The 19,094-nt window shown below is 38.5% G+C and overlaps 1 protein-coding gene across 10 annotated transcripts in view; it reads right to left on the minus strand.

The window, feature by feature from the left end:
* st3gal3b (ST3 beta-galactoside alpha-2,3-sialyltransferase 3b) overlaps positions 1-11,507 on the minus strand; it is a 52,038-nt gene extending 40,531 nt beyond the window's left edge. For 2 of the 10 annotated variants that reach the window (XM_031732378.2, XM_031732369.2), the window contains exon 1: positions 1,025-1,401. The gene's annotated coding sequence lies outside the window, so the exon portion shown is untranslated. Of the gene's footprint in view, positions 1-28; positions 205-318; positions 461-566; positions 725-1,024; positions 1,402-7,321; positions 7,388-11,488 lie in introns of those variants that run through there. The other 8 variants (XM_031732387.2, XM_031732335.2, XM_039601817.1 and 5 more) reach the window with 7 other exon arrangements.
* Positions 11,508-19,094: the final 7,587 nt, after the last annotated feature.

The raw sequence follows: 19,094 nt of genomic DNA on the forward strand, positions 1-19,094 counted from the left end.
CCTTTATATTTAAAACGCAAGCACCAACCTGCGCAGTTGGTGACACTGCTGACCATCTCTCATAAAAATGAACTTCATCTAGTTTGGTTGCTGCTTGCAATCTGTGAAAAGTTTCCCCAACAGACAGTTAGGCAGACACACTGCTCGGTGCCTTTGACTACAGACTAGCAAACAAAACGCAGACACCTAATTTAAAAAGAAAAATAAACATAATAAAAATAAAAAGTAGGCCTAAAAGGGTAACCATAGCAGCAGAAACGAACCCGAGGCGGTTCGAAGGCATCATAGGGTAAAAGTCTAGAAGCAACAGTCGCTCACCTCACCTCACCCCACTGCTCGTTTCATACACACGCTTCCCAAAGTGTTCAATCAGAGACCATATTTGAGGTCAGGTCTCTACATTCAGGTGTAAGTCACGTTATTCGCCTACTTCCAGCTGAGACCGCAGGGAGGTCCTCGGCTAGCAAGAACAAACATAACGGAACTTTGAGTGGTGAAAAGTTGTGTCCCAGTCTTTCATAAAACAGCCGTTTTAACAGGGGTTTGCCTTAGTAGAGTCCGCTTACCCTGACGTCGGCGTAGCAAATGGTTACCCAGATATTTACTGAGAGAGAGACAGAGAGAGAGCTATGGAAAAGACGACAGATGACATGAACGGCTAGCTGTTGTAGCCTCGGCTAGCCACTCGCTATGCTAACAACGCTGCGTTGGCACAGGGGGGAGTTTTGACTTCATCCCGTCGGCAGGCCTGCATTTAGCGCGGCGCTGCTCGAGACATTTTTGCGGTACAACAGCGATTTTTGTGAAACGGTCCACGCAGGTAGTACGAATAAAAAGGATCACAACAACAGAGAGTATACTAGAGCCCGCAGTACAATACTGAGAATATATAGCCGATAGTGGTAGAATCAGAGACCACCGGTTTGGCTCAATTACCCACCGCGATCACAGCCGAATAAAGAAAACACGGTTTAGCCACGTCTCATTGCCATTCCCCACGGATTGGTATAAATTTAGGCTTTACCTTTTCTGTTTCCTTCCGAGTCCTCCCGTGAGAAACAGTACCTCTCTTAGAATAAACAGAGGTTTGGCCGATAAAACGACAGTTTTCTCCCTCCTCTCCATGCCATCTTGATAAAATCTGCGAAAGTCAGTGGATCAGTAAGCAGAAGACGAACAGCTCGACTCTCCGTGTGTGTGTGTGTGGCTGCTGAGACAGGAGAGCTCCCTGCCTCTCCGGGCTCTAGTATGCATCAAGAGTGACTGAAGGAAAGAGCACTCCCTCCATCAACATGATGATGATCAGCAGTAGCGGCTTGCTTGTTCACAGCAACACAGTTTGCCCGCAACGGTCACATGAGGCTTTCAGTGAATTACCATGCCCCCGCTTCCTGTTTTAGTAGATGAATGCACCTTTTCATGTGGATCTTCACGTGGTGCTTCTCTTTGCTTTTCTGCTGTTATGGTACTGTTGTAGCTGGATTTTCATCAATAGCTCACATATACACGAGCCGTCCTTGTTCAACAGTAATAGAGATGCTGTAACGTGTAGAGCATGTTGTCCTGCCTTTCCTGTCAGCATAATGGTATGTGCTTGGCCAGCACAGCTTTAATTGGGGAGTATGTTTTTATCCTACAGTGGGGAGGATTAGTATTAGTTGACTTGAAGCCATTTTTGTTTTTCCTTTAGGATGATTTTGTAGGGAACCTTTGATGAGAACATTCTCCTTCAGACAATCCCGTCTCACTCGATTAGACATAGATAATGAGACGTTCAGTTGTTTTGACAGCAGGTGTCTAAATTTTGAAACATAGTTGTGGCATTTGTCATCTGTGTGATTTGCCTCGTTTGGGCAAGTATTATTCTTTAGATGCCTTTGTTTTCGCAAGCACCCACAAGGTCAGTGAGGGAGCACCACTTCCACTACTAAAAAGTCATCCAGAGGGTGACATGTGCAACCATAAGCACTGGTGCATGAAAAGAAAAAAAATGCTTTGCTATGCTTTAAAACCCCCAGTTACCTCAAGACCTCACCACTATTTCTCACTTTCCGAGCACTAAAATACGGAACATGCATACGTGATCTGTGTGAGAGATTCACACAGGATCTTCCAATAGATGTGATCATACGCTATGGTTATCAATCTTCTAAGAGCAGGAGGAAAAATTCAAAGAAAAAATCTTTACCAAACACCAAGGACCTGAACTAGTCTATATGAAGCAAAAATAGGAAATACTTCCTTTTAAAACTACACATATTACTTTCATCACTTCAGTGTTGGTAAAGAGGAGGTATTAACACCCACTGTGTCAACCAGTTTTTAAAAAAGAAGAAGGTTGCACTGTATTGTGCAAGTCTAGGACCGCCCTAAATTTCTTCATATTTTGGTTACAAGAAGCCAGACAATCTAGTAACTGTTTGATCTTGAGCATCAGCATTTAGATTTCTGGAGGTCTTTCATAATTTGGTTATTGACTGCTTTTCCACTCATCCCAAGTCCAACCCTTTACCCGACCATGTTTTTGGTTTGTTGTGTTTTTTTAATTATTATTATTTTTGTTAAGCCACTTAACACTGATCAAACACTGCATACATTAAAAAAGGCACCTAACCCAAGGGATGAACACGTGTTGCGTCTACACATAAAAGACAACTTAGCACAAAGCCAATTTTAAACCGTATCTTCAGGCTCTTTGTTACTAGCTACAAGCATAAATTGGTATTTTTGCAACAACAACAATGCAGTTCCAAAGGCTATTAAAAATCTACTAACAAAAAAAACAAAACAGATAAACAAAATCTTAAAGTCAAGTCCTTGAAATAGAAAAGAAAAATCAATATCTGCATATCTGCATTTGCATTTGAAATTCAAACTATCATCAGTATGTATGGGGGAGATCAGGAGAGAGGTACAACAGAGTGCCTTTTTTTGTGTTTTAGATTTCATATTTACACTCAGACCTTTAAACAGCACAGAGCATGGAGCTGAGGACTAAAAGTAAAACTGTTGGGAGCAGGTTATGCTCCAAGTTTGGGCGGTACCTTACCACAACCACCCAATGAAGGTCACAGTGTGCATTGTTATTTAGAAAATGCAATTGTTGTTACACTTCATTTTAATCTGCTGCCAAGTCTTTTTTTTTTTTTTACTTCAGGTCCAATTACAGACCAAGAATACCTGTTAAATTAATTTCACTTCTCTCTGCTGGCATACCCAAGCTATTTCCAGATCTCCTTTATTAGGCCGTGGGACTGTAAGCTTTAATGTTTAAATAAAACCAGTTTACCGTCACTTTAAAAATAAACGACAGCGCTGAGAGCGCACTTAATGATTAAAATAATCTTGAATTAAATTGTGTCTACAGTTCACCAAATGCATAAAATAAAATAAAAAATGTAGGATTAATTGCGTGTTCGTTTTGCAAAAGTTTTTTATTTTATTTTAGTGTTTTTAATCATTGTGTCTGATAATGTCTCTGGAGGAGGGGGCAATGATAACTTTAATTCTGTGGAAGAACAGTCATATGAACTGTGAAACCTCCTCTTCGGATTAGTCAAATGCTGCATGGTTTGGGGCTGAATTTCAGTCAGGGGTGTTAGAGATGCTGTTAAAATTAATAAAATGCAGAAAAGCACCATCAGATTTTGATCCATCATTGAATGCTATTTGGAATGTATTCAACAGCTTCCTTTTTCAGACTGACAATGATCACACACTGCTGGTGCAGTAAAAGCATTCATGGATAGAAAAACACATAATGGATCACTATCAGTCCAGCTTTGGCCTCCCCAGAGCTGGACTCAACATTATTGAAGCAGTGTAGATCATGTTGACAGAGAACAGAACAAAAGGCAGCCAACATAAAAAGAAGAGCTTTGAATGTTCCCCAAGAAGCCTGGAGAAATATTCCTGAAGAGTACTTAAAGAAACAAGAAGAAAGCTGCCTGAGAAGGTTTTTACCTTATTTACAGTCCATGCATGTTTGCATGCGTCTTTATAATTCATTGCACCTGTTTCCTAGCTAAATGTAAAGAAATGATAAATTGCTCAAGACTTTTCCACAGTACTATATACTTAGCATATAAATAAATAAATACAATTTCTCAGTTTCAACAGTTGATATGTCATTTTTGCATTAAATTCAAGTGAACTTGCAAATTGTTTCAATTCCTAGACATAGACCCGTATCAACCTCCGCATCAGTATCATCCTCCGCATCATCATGGCCCCTGTAGACTTTGTATTTTGTATGCTTTCAATCCCAGCTAGACTTTTACCCCATCACATAGCTGCTTACAGCAGATTATGTTGCAGTAATCCATAGTCCTGTCCTTCACACCTGCTCAGGTTACTCACTTTATTCAGTTTTGCTTGTGGATCTTGCTTCTTATTTATGACACGACATTCACATGGCCTCATTTCCTACATAACCAGTTGTGGGGCTGAGAGCCAAGTTAGTGAAGGGTGGGAGGCAGCAGTCTTCCGTTTTTTGCCCAGCAAAGAGTGTGGCAGAGTAGCACACCGATCTATTAATATTGAATCAAGCGGGAAATAGAATCTGCTCACCCACTGTTCTCCATCTGGGGTCAGGAGATTAGCAGGAGCCAGGAGAAAAAACACGAGCAAACACACACGCACACACACTTAGCCTATCGAGGATCACAAGCCTTTTTGAGAGCTGGTATGGGATTCCCTTGTGAGTTGGCAGCACTTCATGGTCTTTGGCACGGGGGTCATTCATTGCTATGGTGCTTGCAAGAAGGAAGAATCAAGAAATTTTCTCATCTCTAACCACATCTTTGTAGTGTACCATTATTTATTTGTCTGGTTTACTGAAGTGGAAATGTACCATTTCTCCTATACAATCCTGTTCTGTTTATCCCAAGTTCAGTTCCTGAGATGAAAGCAAATTGAAATTAATTTGACCCCTTGGGGGTTGCAGCTTAGCAATTTTACAGCTGTGGTTTCCCTCCTTTTCTGTAAACAGATATATCAATATATCTAAGTAGAAATATCAATAGATAGCCTGAACAGAACACGGCTCTTGTGTTTCCAGATGTAACTATAATTATAACTGGTTCTGATGGACTATTAAAAATCTAGTGCAAGTTCAACAGTACATGTCATTTTTTTCAAAATGATAAAGAAATGCTGTTTACAGTGTTTCAGCATGAAATCTGGATGAAAATGGTATTTGCTTTATTTTTTGTGACAAAGACTTTGTTTAAAAATTTTTCTACATGCTTTATTTTTTATTTTTTGTATTACTGTGAAAAAGTGTATGATTTTTTCCCCATAGTTTATCTAGCCAATACTCAGACCTTTGTTGATATATTTGTCCACATCACAATGAATAATTAATGAATTAATTCAGATTAATTTAGATTAATTAATAATCCAAATTACAGCACCTTATTCATTTCGATAGTGATAAAGGCCAGTAAAAATCTTCAGTAGTTTGGTCTTAAGTGAGTGGAACCATTGAAACTCTTTCTGTTACCGTAAAGATGTTTAACCACATCTTAAGTGCAAGTTCAACAGTACACGTCATTTTTTCAAAATGATAAAGAAATGCAGCTGTAGTAAATGTAAGATTTGTCAGCACATCAGCAAATAAATGTACAACTGTTTGCTAGAGTAAAAGCCCCACCTCTGAGGAAGTGGTCCTATGATTCAGATGACAGAACACTGAAGTATTAATTTTGCCCGCCGTTCACTTTGGTTGTATCTAAGACAAAAAATACTTCTGTTAATAGTTTACATTTGCATAGTACATTTGGTCATGTGCATAGCTGACAATTAAGGCAAAAAAGAAGCCAGATGAAATGACTAGAGAGATAGATTACGTCGTGGATACAGACTGCTCGAGGTTGCAACAGGAGCACACGTCATCAGGGAGTTTGTAATCTGCAGTGAGTCACATTTGCTTGTGAACTTTGCAACATAATTTTATCTTGAATGAAAGTGCTGTTAACCTATATGACTGGATGGCCAAGGCATTCTTGCAGATCAGCCCAGTTTTAGAAAGATATCAAGGGAAATTCCATTTAGTTCCATACATCACTCTACTATCCAATTTAGGTTTGCAGGGGTACTGGAGCCTCTTCCACCTGTCATAGGGTAAAATGCGGAGTACACCCGTCCAAGTTGCCGCTGTCATTTAGTTGTGATATTGTCAAATCTGAATAAATTATTTTGGGTGAGCTGAAGCCTTCTGCCACTAGACTACATGACTACATCTTTAGGGGAATACACAACCAGAGCTGAGCAAGAAACCTGCCAAAGTAACTGAGAAAAACTGTAATACAAGCACATTTAAGGCACTGTGTTGTAAAAAAAATAAATAAAAATAATACCTTAACTTTATTGTTTAGATGAATGAAATAAAAACTCCTTGGTTAGGCTAAAGTGTGAGCTTATATCTGTAAACGGATGGTATCACTGCTAGTAGAAGGCAATTAAGAAGAAGGGGGTAGGATTGCATTTTAACCAGCACATGTATTTCTGTTAACATGACCAAATAGTCAGACAGGGCTATACTACTCTGTTCTTGTTTGCAAGTCTGAAAATAATTCATCAGCGCAAAGGAGTATATAAGTAGAAAAGGGGAATATATATATGTATATATATATACACGCACACGCACACTGCTTAACTTTTGGTTCCTGTCACAGATCAAATCAATTTGGAAACAGCCCTATTAAATTATAATTACTCTGATAATGATCTCAGAGTGTTTATTAATAGTTTTATCTGTCACGGACGTTTAAAACAATTTTAAAAGTAACCCTAAAAATGTTTTATGGTTTTCTTGAGTTTCCTTTGAATTAGATAAGAAGATTAAGAGAATGTTTATGTGTATGGGGTCCATCTGGCATAATGGAAGGGAAATGTTAGCTTAGCTGTATAAAATGTTTTTGCACCAGCTGTGTACAAATTGCAAATTGTGAGATTAAATGCAAAATTTAAAAAGAAATGGCAACAAAAGTAATTTAATTTAACTCAAACTCGGCCAAGGTCACAGACTCATTCTTCGCCTACAAATAATTCTCTTTTTTGCTTTGACCCTCTATCCATGGACGTCCAGATTACGGGAGAAAAAACACATACTCACACAAATACAGAAACAATATCTCAATGGAGGACATCATTTTGTGAATGATGTTCAAGCTTCATTCTGACAGTGTTAGACTATTAATCTATCACTAACAGAACTGTTCTTGGCTTTTTAAAGTTGTGTAACACGTAGCGAAAAAAAAAATCTGATTAATGTATCTGAGTTTTATAACTTTATATTAAAGGTAGAAAGACACATCACCTTTTCAGCTGCTGTCGTCAAGTCCTTTAGCCAGAGTATTAAAACTAGACAGGAACTACCTAAGACCAGATGAATCACTGAGGTATTCCCAAAAAACAAAGGAGCATATTGATCTGGCCACTTCCCATTTAGGTCACTGTAAAGAGTAGTTAATAAGTAACAGAATTAATGGGTAAAATAAGACTCTAGAAATCCAATAAAATACTTGCAGTACATCGTGGCTCGGCTCTGTACCCAGCTGTCAATTATTTCATACAATACAATATAATAATGTTTGGGGACTGGATGAAGCAGAAACTGATAAAAACAGAGGGAGATATTTGGTGCGACCTTTGTACAAGATGTTAACAAACATCCCACCAGCTTGTTTAAATAAGATCGGGTTATCGCAGATATTTCATGGAATTTGGATCTGTTGCCCTGTCATAATTATAAACAGCAGGGTTTTATGAAAAAGAATTGCATAGGAAGCCATAAAACAGTAATTGTGAGTTATTTTAAGGTTTTATATGAGCACATAAAATGAATCTGGTCCTTAACAGGTCTTAAAATAAAATAAATACAACCTGAGATGATCTACAGCGCATAAAATATTCAACTTTATCATTTATTTAACAAAGATTAAGCCAAAATGCAGAAAGAGTGCATGGAAAAACACCCTTACTGCTTCTACAGGAATTAAGAGGGAAAGAAGCAGCCAGGTGCTGCTAATCAAAATACATTGATTTATTAATCAACAGCAAGTGTGAAAAGCAAAAGTTTTGGCAGTTTACTGGCCTGAAGCATTCAGGTGTGTCATCAGGGAAATCAGCTTTCCAGTAAATTCATTCCAAAGTTAGAAGGTGCAATACTGCCAAAAACCCAAGAGCTACATCTCAGTCTCTACAGGCCTCAGTCAGCATGTTAAAGAGCTCATGACAGTACATTTAGAGAAAGATGGAACAAGCACCGGTTGCTTAGAAGGACTACCAGAAGAAAGTCTCTTCTCTCTAAAATTATCCTGGCTGACTGCTTACGTTTAAAAATTTTAAGCAGAACAAACTACAAGACTTTTGGAACAATATCCTCTGGATAGATGAGACCAAACTGCAGATGTTTGTCCATAATGCACACAACACCTTATCTGGCCAAAAGAAAAGAGGTGACTGGGGTAAAGGGGGTCACCTTTTTTGCAGCCACAGGACCTGAGTATCTTATATTGTGTTTTATTCTTTACTGAGGCCAACTGTTCGACAGCTAAAGACCCAAACTGCGTCAACAGGGCAATGATCTCAAGCACAGCAGCAAATCTAGAACAGAATGGCTGAAAAGGAGAAGAATCAACAAGGTCCAGACCTTAACATGACTGAAGTGCTATGGTGGAGGAGTCTAATCCAGACTAGGGCAATTAATGTTCCCAAGGTACACATGTGAAACTGGCATTATGGTAGAGGGCCACACCAATAAGCTTTTAAAATTAATATTGAGCTTATTGGAAACCACAATGATGCGAGAGACTGATAATCAAATTAAAAATGAATACGTCAAGTTATTGCTGAACAGTGGGTCTACACGCTCCTGAATCGTTGAATCATTGAACTTTATTTTTTGCTGCAACAAGCATTTACTTTTAAGTACATATATACATGATTAAGATAGTATTTTCTCGACATGGAAATCCAGAGCTGAGGGCTCGAACTCAGTATGTTGGCATGCGTATGCACTGTACATACACAAAATTGCTCAGATGATTAGGGGCTTGATCTGTCATGTGATAAAGACCTTTGGGGAAAACTATAGGCTTGCTGTGGTTTGCTGCATAGAGATGAGGCACCAGCTGGAAGAAGAATGAAACAGAAACACTGCTGTAGAGGATCACGGTAACAGCATGTCTCAATTTGATTTAATATCTGTAATAACAAAATAACAAGATCCATAAACAGTATGACACAGTATACTTGAAAATCATTTAAAGACATTTTAAAATATATATTATGGGTAGTCAAAATGAATCCGTGGCTCCATGTTTTGTGGTCTAGTAGCTTTGTTCACAAAACTAGTCGTCGGATAGACGGCCACTTTCACATCCTTACACATGAAATCTAGACTTTCTGTCTCTGATACAACCCCCTACACCCACCGCTGGTTTCTGAGTACACAAGCACATACGTGATATTTCTAGTCCTCTGCTCTGCAGCTGCAGAAATGCAGACAAGTTTTTTTCTGTGAAGGAGTTTGAAAAAATACAGTGACAACATTAGGCAGGTTGTGGCAAGTACTGAGCATGCAGTTATTGCGAGACAAAGGACCCGCCTGATCGGATCAGGTTTTGCTTGGCATTGTTTCAGTTCAGAAACTCAGAGCATTAAGGCACGTAGGCATCACCTAGAAAATTTCCAGAAGTTCAAACTGAGCATCAGAGCGAGGAAGAAATGTGTCATGGTTGTTGCTGCCAGACGGGTTGGTCTGACTATTTCAAATACTCTACTGAGAGTTTCCCACACTAGCACCTCTATGGCTTACAGAGAAAGGTCCAAAAGAGATAACATATTCAGTGAGTGGCAGTGCTGAATGAAAATGCATTGTTGATGCCACAGATCAGCAAGTTTCACAGAAAAACATCTCTGAATGCACAACACTTTGAACCCTGAAGTAGACGGGCAACAGCAGCAGAAGACCACCAATGTCAGATAAAAACAAGAAACAGAGTCTCGATTTCTGCTGTGAGATTCGGTTGATAGGCTCAGAATTTGGTGTAAACAACATCAACATCAAAGGTTCAGGCTGCTTGTGGTGTAATGACGAGGAGGACAGTATTGTTAATGATCATGTTCATCCCTTATAAGCACAGTGTGCCCATCGTCTGATGTCTGCCTCCAGCAGGATAACGCACCAAGCCACAAAACTCAAATCACCTCAAACTGCTTTCTTGAATATGACAGTGAGTTCACTGCACCACCACAGACACCAGATATCAATGCTTCCTTTTATAGACTCGTGTAATGGGACTGAAAACCCTTGAATTAAAAAAATGAGGAAGTGAAACTTTCATCCAAATGATGTACCTCTGATACAAACATGCAAGCGATCATTCAGGAAGAAAGGAAGATGTCATATGTTTAGTCACAGTATGTGAAGACACCTGCAGTTCAGCTCTAAAACTCTAAAGGAACGACAAGCATCATGCATCGCGCCCTGTTCGCCCAGGGCGCCAAACAGGCTAGGACCGCCACTGCCTCCATACAGTTACATTTGGACAGAAATAACTTCTCTAATTTTGATTCTGTACATTACCACAATGAATTTTAAATGAGACAACTCAGATGCAATTAAAGTGGAGACTTTCAGCTTTAATTCAGTGGGTTGAACAAAAAGATGGATAAAAATGTGTGAAACTAAGCATTTAATAACGCAATATCTTTATTTGAGGAGATCAAATGTGATTTAACAAATTAAATAACTAAAAATAAAATGTTCTATTCTAATACTTGTTTAAAAAGCCGTTTGATGGCAATGACAGTGTAAAGTCTTGAACTCACTGACATCACCAGATGCTGGGTTTCCCCCCGTTAAATGCTCTGCCATGCCTTTACTGCAGCGGCTTTCAGTTGCTATTTGTTTGTGGGCCTTTCTGTCTGAAGTTTAGTCTCCAACAAGTGAAATGCACGCTCAGTTGGGTAAAGAGCTGTTTTGGCAGTTTAAGGATGGCTTGTTTAACCTGCACATAGAGCTCCTTTGACTGCATGTTGTCTGTTCACAGCTCACATTATCTCCATGCCTTTTATCTACTTGACTGATAATGACAATAACAAAGGAATTACTCACACCTGCACATGAAATAGCCTTTGAGTCAACTGTCCAATGACTTTTCATTTAAAAAGAGGGTGGCACACGAGGAGCTGACACTCCTAAACCCTTCATCTAATTTGAATGTGGCTACCCTCAAATGAAACTAAGACACTAAACATTATGTCCATGTCCATTATATAACTATAATTGTAATACGTTTCAGTAAACAGGTAAAAAAAAAAAAAAAAAAAAAACTTGTGTAGGCATCCAGAAATAAATACTGAACATTAAGCGGGGCCAATGGTATATCACCCCAAACACAACAACAAGGTTTTTACAGAAATATTCAATTACAAGTTAGATATGCACAAGAGAATTGTAAACGAAAAGTTAACTCACAGTAAAGAGCATCCTGCCTTCAAAAAGTTTCAGAGAGGAAGAATAAGGTTTCCTGTTTGTGCAATGTATCCAGTGACTGTGCTAAAACTATTTCTATGAGGTGTGTCTTACCTGAATTTGCATCTGATGAAGAGTTGAGGGATTATGTGAGTGTGCACACCTGTCATTAATCAGAGGCACCAGTTCTAAGAATTTCATCAAACCTGAAGGCATCAAATAGTTTTGCATAGTCGAGAACGTTTATTCTCAACTTTGTAGTTTGATATATTCAGGCAGTGTTCATTTCTGGAATAGCTCAAATACTCTGCATCTCACATGTTACAAGATTTGTACTTTCCATGCACATCTCACTGTCTTCGGATTAAAACATAGAGGGGAAAGCAGAGCAAGGAGAAGTATTAGATGATCGCACACAGCTGGAAAAGACAGCTGGTGGTCAACAGTCACAAACAACAAAACAGACTGCAACACTAAGCCAGGCAACCAATCAAATAGTAGAAATAGCATGCATAAACAATTATAAAGCTTTATATTTTTACCTTTAACCGTAGCTAGAGCGGAATAAATCCAAACTATTCATCATTCACTGCCTTTCTTGGACTTCATTCTTTCATACATCCATATGATGGAGATTAATGAGATGAACTAGTTAAAGTATGCCGGTGTTCAGTAGGCTAATCCTCTTTTCCATCTTTTAGGCTAACTGTCTGGAAGCTAGCTCCAAGATAATCCTGACTTTTACCCCTTTAATAGTGGACAAAGAAATCCCACTAAAACCAACTAGCATCTTGTTTTTAATCCTTTATAGTAAAAGGGTTCAATCTTCTTTCCCTGGTCTAATGGCCCTGCAGCATTCACTTTATCAGAAAATGCTATGATTGTGATCTGGGATTGGAACATGACAGCACGCCATTTATAATACGTTTTTTAAATGCACAAATACTGACTACAGAATCTCACATGGAGACATAATGTGACACAGCAGTCTTTTCCCCCTCTATAAGAAACATAAATGATCTACTGCATTTATGTGAATTTGTTACTTCTCAGCCATACATGTTGAGAAGTACTTGCCATAGGTTAATATTGCGTTTCCATGTATTTGACCTGAAATTACAATGCAAATAAGTTTACCTGCTTAATTTACCTAATATATAGCAGTATATACACTAGAAAAAGGGGGGTATTGATTCAAGTTTTTAAATAAAGAATTATACTAATTATATATTATACTATATTATACTAATATACTAATTATAAGTGCATAAGTATAAGTGGTGGTTATTTTATAGGAAAGGAGACAAATTATACTGTAAGTAGTGCAAAGTCAAGCCAAAATCCCTTGGTTACTGTTAGTTACTGCTAATAGAAAATATATCAAAACAAAGGCCACCTCACTCATGAGTCATGCATTTCTTTTGTGTAGCAAGTGATACATTTAGCTGCCTTTATGTGCAACACATTAAGTTAGAAGTTGTACACTTGAAAAAAGGCAGTATGAAATACATATCAACTACAAAGCCACTTTTAATCAATTAAAGAAGTAAATCTTCATTCAAGATAGAAAAACTTGATGGACGTGCTTGAAACCCTATAACATGACAAATCATGAACCCTATGAAGTAAATATAGTTGCAATAAGAAATAGGAAGTCATTAAAACAGTGTTTTTCTTACAGTTTTATGTTTTAGTTTTAGATTATATGTGATGTTTTTGTGATGCTTTTGCAAGGCATCTTCTGCAGGCAGCTAACTGACATTTAACAGCCTGGTGTACGTGTACGATATCACTATTCAACCACATTTTGGTTTGTGTTTCCTGTCTTGAGTTTTTTCTTCCTTTTTAAAACTACCATATTTCCTCACAGCTAAATTTGGCCTTATGTGAAAACCCCTTCTTTTGTGTTTTGCAGAAATGCATTTAAACATGGCAGAAGTAGATCTAAAAAGGAAGAGTTTGTACAGTTCTAACAAGCTTCAAAGTCAATATTTGGTATGACTAACTTTATTCTTGTACACAGCCTGAGCTCGCTCTCTCTTTAAGTAGTCTTCAGGATTATTCTGCAGGCGTCTTGGGGAACATGCAAAGCTCTTCTTTGGATGTTGGCTGCCTTTTGTTTTCTCTGTGAACATGATCTACACTGCTTCAATTGAGATCCGGGTCTGTAACTGATCCATCATGTGTTTTTCTATCCATGAATGCTTTTACTGGCTGTGAATGTGGGATCATTGTCTTTCTGAAAAATAAAGCTCTTGTCAATTAGATGCTTTCCAAATAGTAGATCTCCAACACCACTGACTGAAATTCAGCCCCAAACCATGACACACCCTCCACCGTGTTTTACAGATGGCTGTACAATCTCACTCCCATACCTACTTACATATTTAAGATTTGAACTACAAATTTGTTTTTTTTGAATTCATCTTGCCAGACCTTTGTTCTTCTCTGATCTTTCATTCCAGTTCTTGTGTAATTCAGCAGACCTCACCCCTTTCTCTGCATTTCCCATCCTTAAGAATGGTTTCTTGAAAGCCACCCTTCCACTGAAACTGTTTTGTCTCTGCTAGACTTTTTTCTTATTTCTTAAGGTCTTAACTTTCGAAAATGGTCAGGTACAAGGATTGGACTGAAAATGATTGAACAGCTGTCAATGAAAGACTGAAGAACTAAATCTAAAGTGTGTCTTTATTTCATAATCAATCATACTTACACCATGGAGAGTAAGTCAACCATTTAAAGACAAACCATTTTGTGTTAAGAATGGAGCTCAGATTCAACCAGAATACATTTCTGCTATCTGGATTCACTTATCCCAACATTTACAGTTGAGATAAGCAGTTGCATGAATCAGTTGTTCAAGTTAACCCAGAGTTTCCTTTTCATATAAAGCGTGGTGTTAGCAGCATTTGACTAATCTGAAAGGGAAGTTTAATAGTTCACATGACTCTTCTTCCACAAAATTGTTTTCATTGCTCCCTACTCCAGAGACATTATCAGCCACGATCTTGATGCATGCTCAATCATCCAGGTAAGCAAATCCCCCAAAGTTGATTCTGTTCATCTGGACGTAGCGTTTTCAGTGGGAGAAACGTTTCGTCACTCATCCAAGTGACTTCTTCAGTCTCAGCTGACTGCAGGTTTCCCCAATCTTATAAACAGTACATTTGCATAATGACTGAAACCAGCCCACTGAAGGAACAATGGACTGGGAGGTCAGTTCCTTGATCATTAATATGCAAATTCTCATGAACGTTGATCAACAACCACTGATCAAAGGCCACTGATCAATGGCCATGAGTACCATTCACAGAGAGTTGGGGAATGGCTGCATTCACAGCATTGTAAGATGACGAAAGATGTACCCTTAGGCCTCCTCGATTCAGAGATAGTCTTTCCCTTTTCACGTAAATGGCCTCCTTGACTCCGCGCTCAAACCAGCGTTCCTCCCTGTCCAGGATGTTTACATCCTCATCCTTGAAAGAGTGTCTGCTGGCCTGTAGGTGTAAATAGACTGCAGAGTCCTGGCCTGACGAGGTCGCTCTTCTGTGTTGTGCCATCCGCTTCACCAGAGGTTGTTTGGTTTCCCCGATGTATAAATCATGGCAATCCTCCTGGCACTTAACAGCGTACACTATATTACTCTGTTTGTATCGGGGGACCCGATACTTGGGGTGGACCAATTTTTTGGCGCAGGTTGTTTTGGGGTTTAAACGCCACAGAGACAGAAAAAATGCGCCTCAACTGTTCCGATACTCCTGACACATACGGGATCACTACAGGTTTTCGCTTAGGCAGCGGCTGTCATTCTCTCCTGGATCAGCTGGAGCTTTCTTTAGGTGCCTTCCCAGCTTTGACAAATGTCCAGCTGGGATAACCACATTTACTCAGGGCCTTTTAGATGTTATGTTCTTCTGCTTTCCTGGCCGCTGTGCCCGTGGGGATGGTGGTCACTCTATGTTGTAGCGTTCTGTCAGGAGTATCGGAACAGTTGAGACGCATTTTTTCAGGGAACTTCTGGCCTTTAATGACATCGATCACACATCAGTTCAAAATACAGTCATGGGAATCTCACTTGTTTTGTGGCTTTAATACAGGCTACATTATTAACGCACTGTAGATTCCTGAATTTCACTGCTCACATGTGGAATAATTCACAAAAATGATCGCTGGTGTTAAATACAATAGGCATTAGGAGGTGTTTATTACAAACATTACTGATGTTTACTACTTTTTAAACCCATTGATGACTATAGGGACAACCAGCTTTAGATGTCTAAATTGATCTCATTGATAGATAATTACTTTTTTTTTGCAATTATGCAATTGTTGCAAAAAACAAAGACAACACCCATCTTGAGTCAACATCTTAAGCTTGGATTTAACAAATGACTGGTTGCTGAAAGATGTTTCGGTGTTTAGCAATTCATGCAAGAGTAAAAAGTGTGACAATCCATCCCCTATTTACCTCATTGGAATAACCTAGTCGCACAGGTCCGACACATCTTCCAGAGAATAGTGATACTATAATAACTGACTCTAGGCCATGGTTTTATGTCTGTTCACCTTCAAATTACGAACCTAACCTGCTCCGGAGCAAGTTAGGTGACTTGTGTTGCCAACCAGCATAAGTTACCAGCATAAGTTACCATGGCGACATATTTAAGAAGCGAACTACCTTTCCACTACAGAAACCTTAGTGTTAACTTTGAGATTACCTGGATCAGACCACATCCGGTTTCTTTTATATAGCACCAAATCACAACTGTCATCTCAAGGCATGACCAGCAAAGCTGACCACACATTTAATCTCTGAAATAGCTTAATAATAATAATAATAACAAAAGAAAGACGTGGAATTTCAACTGTACGTCTCAGTTTTTCTACATGATAAAGAAATACTGCTGTAGTAAATTAAACAAAAAAATAAACAAAAAAAACAAAAAAACTGTCAGCATGGCTCTTTGGGCCTAAATTGTAAGAAATAAATGTTTACAAGACAGACTGTCTTGTAATTATAAAACTTTTTATAAAAGTTTTTTGTTAAATCGTTTTTTTTCCCTTGACAACAAAAAAATAAATCTATAGCAAATAGTGCAAAAAATATTTTTCTGTAATGTAATTGTTTTTCATTTATTTAACTACTTTAGTGGGTCTAGATCAGTAACTAAAGCTGAAACGTGAGAAAATACAGTTAAAAGTCACATTTTTTGAAAAAAAATCCTGTTGGTAAAATTGGAGCTTTTGCCAGGCCGATTCTGGCCCTCAGACCTTATGTTTGACACCCTGTGCTAGCGAAAAGACAAAGTATCCTGTCATCATGATTCATCTGGGAACAATGAATGACAAATATTGTTCCTGGTCTACATGCCCTTCCGTGATATCCATTACCAGGTAGCTTAACATAAATTCCAGCAACAAATAGCCCTTCTGATGATCTGGAAATGACTTTACAATAGTGCAAACAGAAAGGATTTGGAAATCACCAATGTAGATTAGAAGCAATAAAAGAGAGGAAGCCATGACTATCTTGACTTCTTTGATGACGCTAGAAAGCAATGCATGAGCATGACGTAACAAAACCAAAGGTGCCACCTGAAAAAGTCCTGAAACCAAAGAGGGTTTTCTTGTTACGCGTCTTTTAGAGAACATAACAGTTGGGGAAAGTACAGCACAAAAGTAAAATAGACAGGATGTTGGTATTCAGCCTATACGTGAATAACCACATCTTGCCAGTCTGCCAACTTTCATTGAAACTTAAGTGGATTTTTTAGGTCTCACTCACATCATCAGGACTTTACCTAACAAGAAGTCAAATAGAACTACTTCATAAGTAAGTAAACCAAATGCTGAATCAGACGATAAAATTTCCAGAAACATCTCCTGGAAACCTTGGGGTGTGCCTGTGTCACAACAGGGTAGGTATTCAGCCCTGTGTGCCAAGGTATTGTGCTAATACACACCAGCCTGTGTTATCAGGTGCGTTCATGAAGTCTTTACGTGTATGGGTACTATTACAGGCGTATACAAAATTGTACATAAAAACACAGGTCTTAGAGCCCTATATTAGTATTTTATAAACCATTTGCTAATATTTCTCAGTAAACTCTTTATTTATAGGAAAAAGAGTTTGGTGTTAGCATTAAATCCACATAGATTCGTCTTCTTATGGGGTCTGCGGTGAAAAAAATGACATACGCTGGAAGTGATAAAATGAAGCAATGAAGAATTTTTTGTTTGCACTGCTATGTGATTGCATTAGATTTACGCAGTTCAATGTGTCTGGTGTTTTGGTCTGGTGTGTGGTGTGGGGTGTGTGGTGTGGTGTGGCAGTAAAAAGTTGATTGCATAATGGAGACATTAAGACCTTGGACACCCTTTACTGAGAAACCGGTTTAGGTAGGTTAGGTTAGGTTCTTTAATGTTGGTGATTCATGAAGTTAACTGTGAAATTTCACAATACCAATAACAGATGAGCGGGTCCCATACTTAATAGGATTTGTATTTTCTTAAAAAAAATGTCATGTTTTTTGAATGCTTGTTGATTTTATAAGCTGAGTTCTAGTTTGCACACTAATTTCTTGCATCTAAATTTAGATAAAGCTGAGGTTACTTTACTCAGCCCTAAAATCACCTTAGAAACATGATGTCCATGATGGCATTACCTTGGCCTTCAGTAACCCTGTGAGGAATCTTGGGAGTTATTTTTGACCAGGCATGTGTTTCAATGCACATATCAAACAAATATGTAGGACTGTTTTCTTGCATTTGATCATTATCTCTATAACATCCTGTCATGTGATGCTAAAAAAAAGCTGGTTTGTGTATTTATTACTTCTAGACAGACTTCTAGACTATTGCAATTCATTACTATCAGGTTGTTCTAAAAGCTCCCTGAAAAGCCTTCAGTTGATCACAAAATGCTGTAGCAAGAGTATTGACAGGGACTAAAAAGAAAGATTACTATTTCTCCCAGACTGGCTTCTCTTCATTGGCTCTCTGTTAAATCCAGAATCAAATTTAAAATCCTTTTCCTTACATGTGAGGTCTTGAATAATCAGGACCTATCCTATCTTAAAAGCCTCTTAGTATTGGATCACTCCATTAGAGGCCTTTGCTCTCAGAGTGTTGGTTTACTTGTGATTTCTAGGATATTTAAAAGTAGAATGGGAAGCAGAGCCTTCAGCTTTCCAGCCCCTCTTCTATGGAACAGCCCCCAGTTTGGATTCGGGAGACAATCTCTCTACTTTTAAAATTAGACTTAAAACTTTCCTTTTATGATCAAACTTACAGTTAGACCCTTAATTCTGAATCCTCCTTTAGTTATGCTGCAGTAGGCCTAATATGGTGATGCAGAAGTGCTTCTCTTTCTCTCACCTCTTTTCACTCAGTATGTGTTTATACATCACTTTGCATTTAATCGTTAGTTATTACTAAACTCTGGCTCCCTTCCACAGTCAGTGTTTTGTCCTGTCTCCCTCTCCTCACCCCCAACTGGTCACCACAGATTGGCTGCCCCTCCCCGAGTCTGGTTTTGGGAGGTTTCTGTTAAAAGGGAGTTTTCCCTTCCCACTGTCACCAAATGCTTGCTCATAGGGGGTCATGTAAT

Source organism: Oreochromis aureus, linkage group 18 (genome assembly GCF_013358895.1).
Source record: "Oreochromis aureus strain Israel breed Guangdong linkage group 18, ZZ_aureus, whole genome shotgun sequence".
In the NCBI taxonomy this organism is placed as follows: Eukaryota; Metazoa; Chordata; class Actinopteri; order Cichliformes; family Cichlidae; genus Oreochromis; species Oreochromis aureus.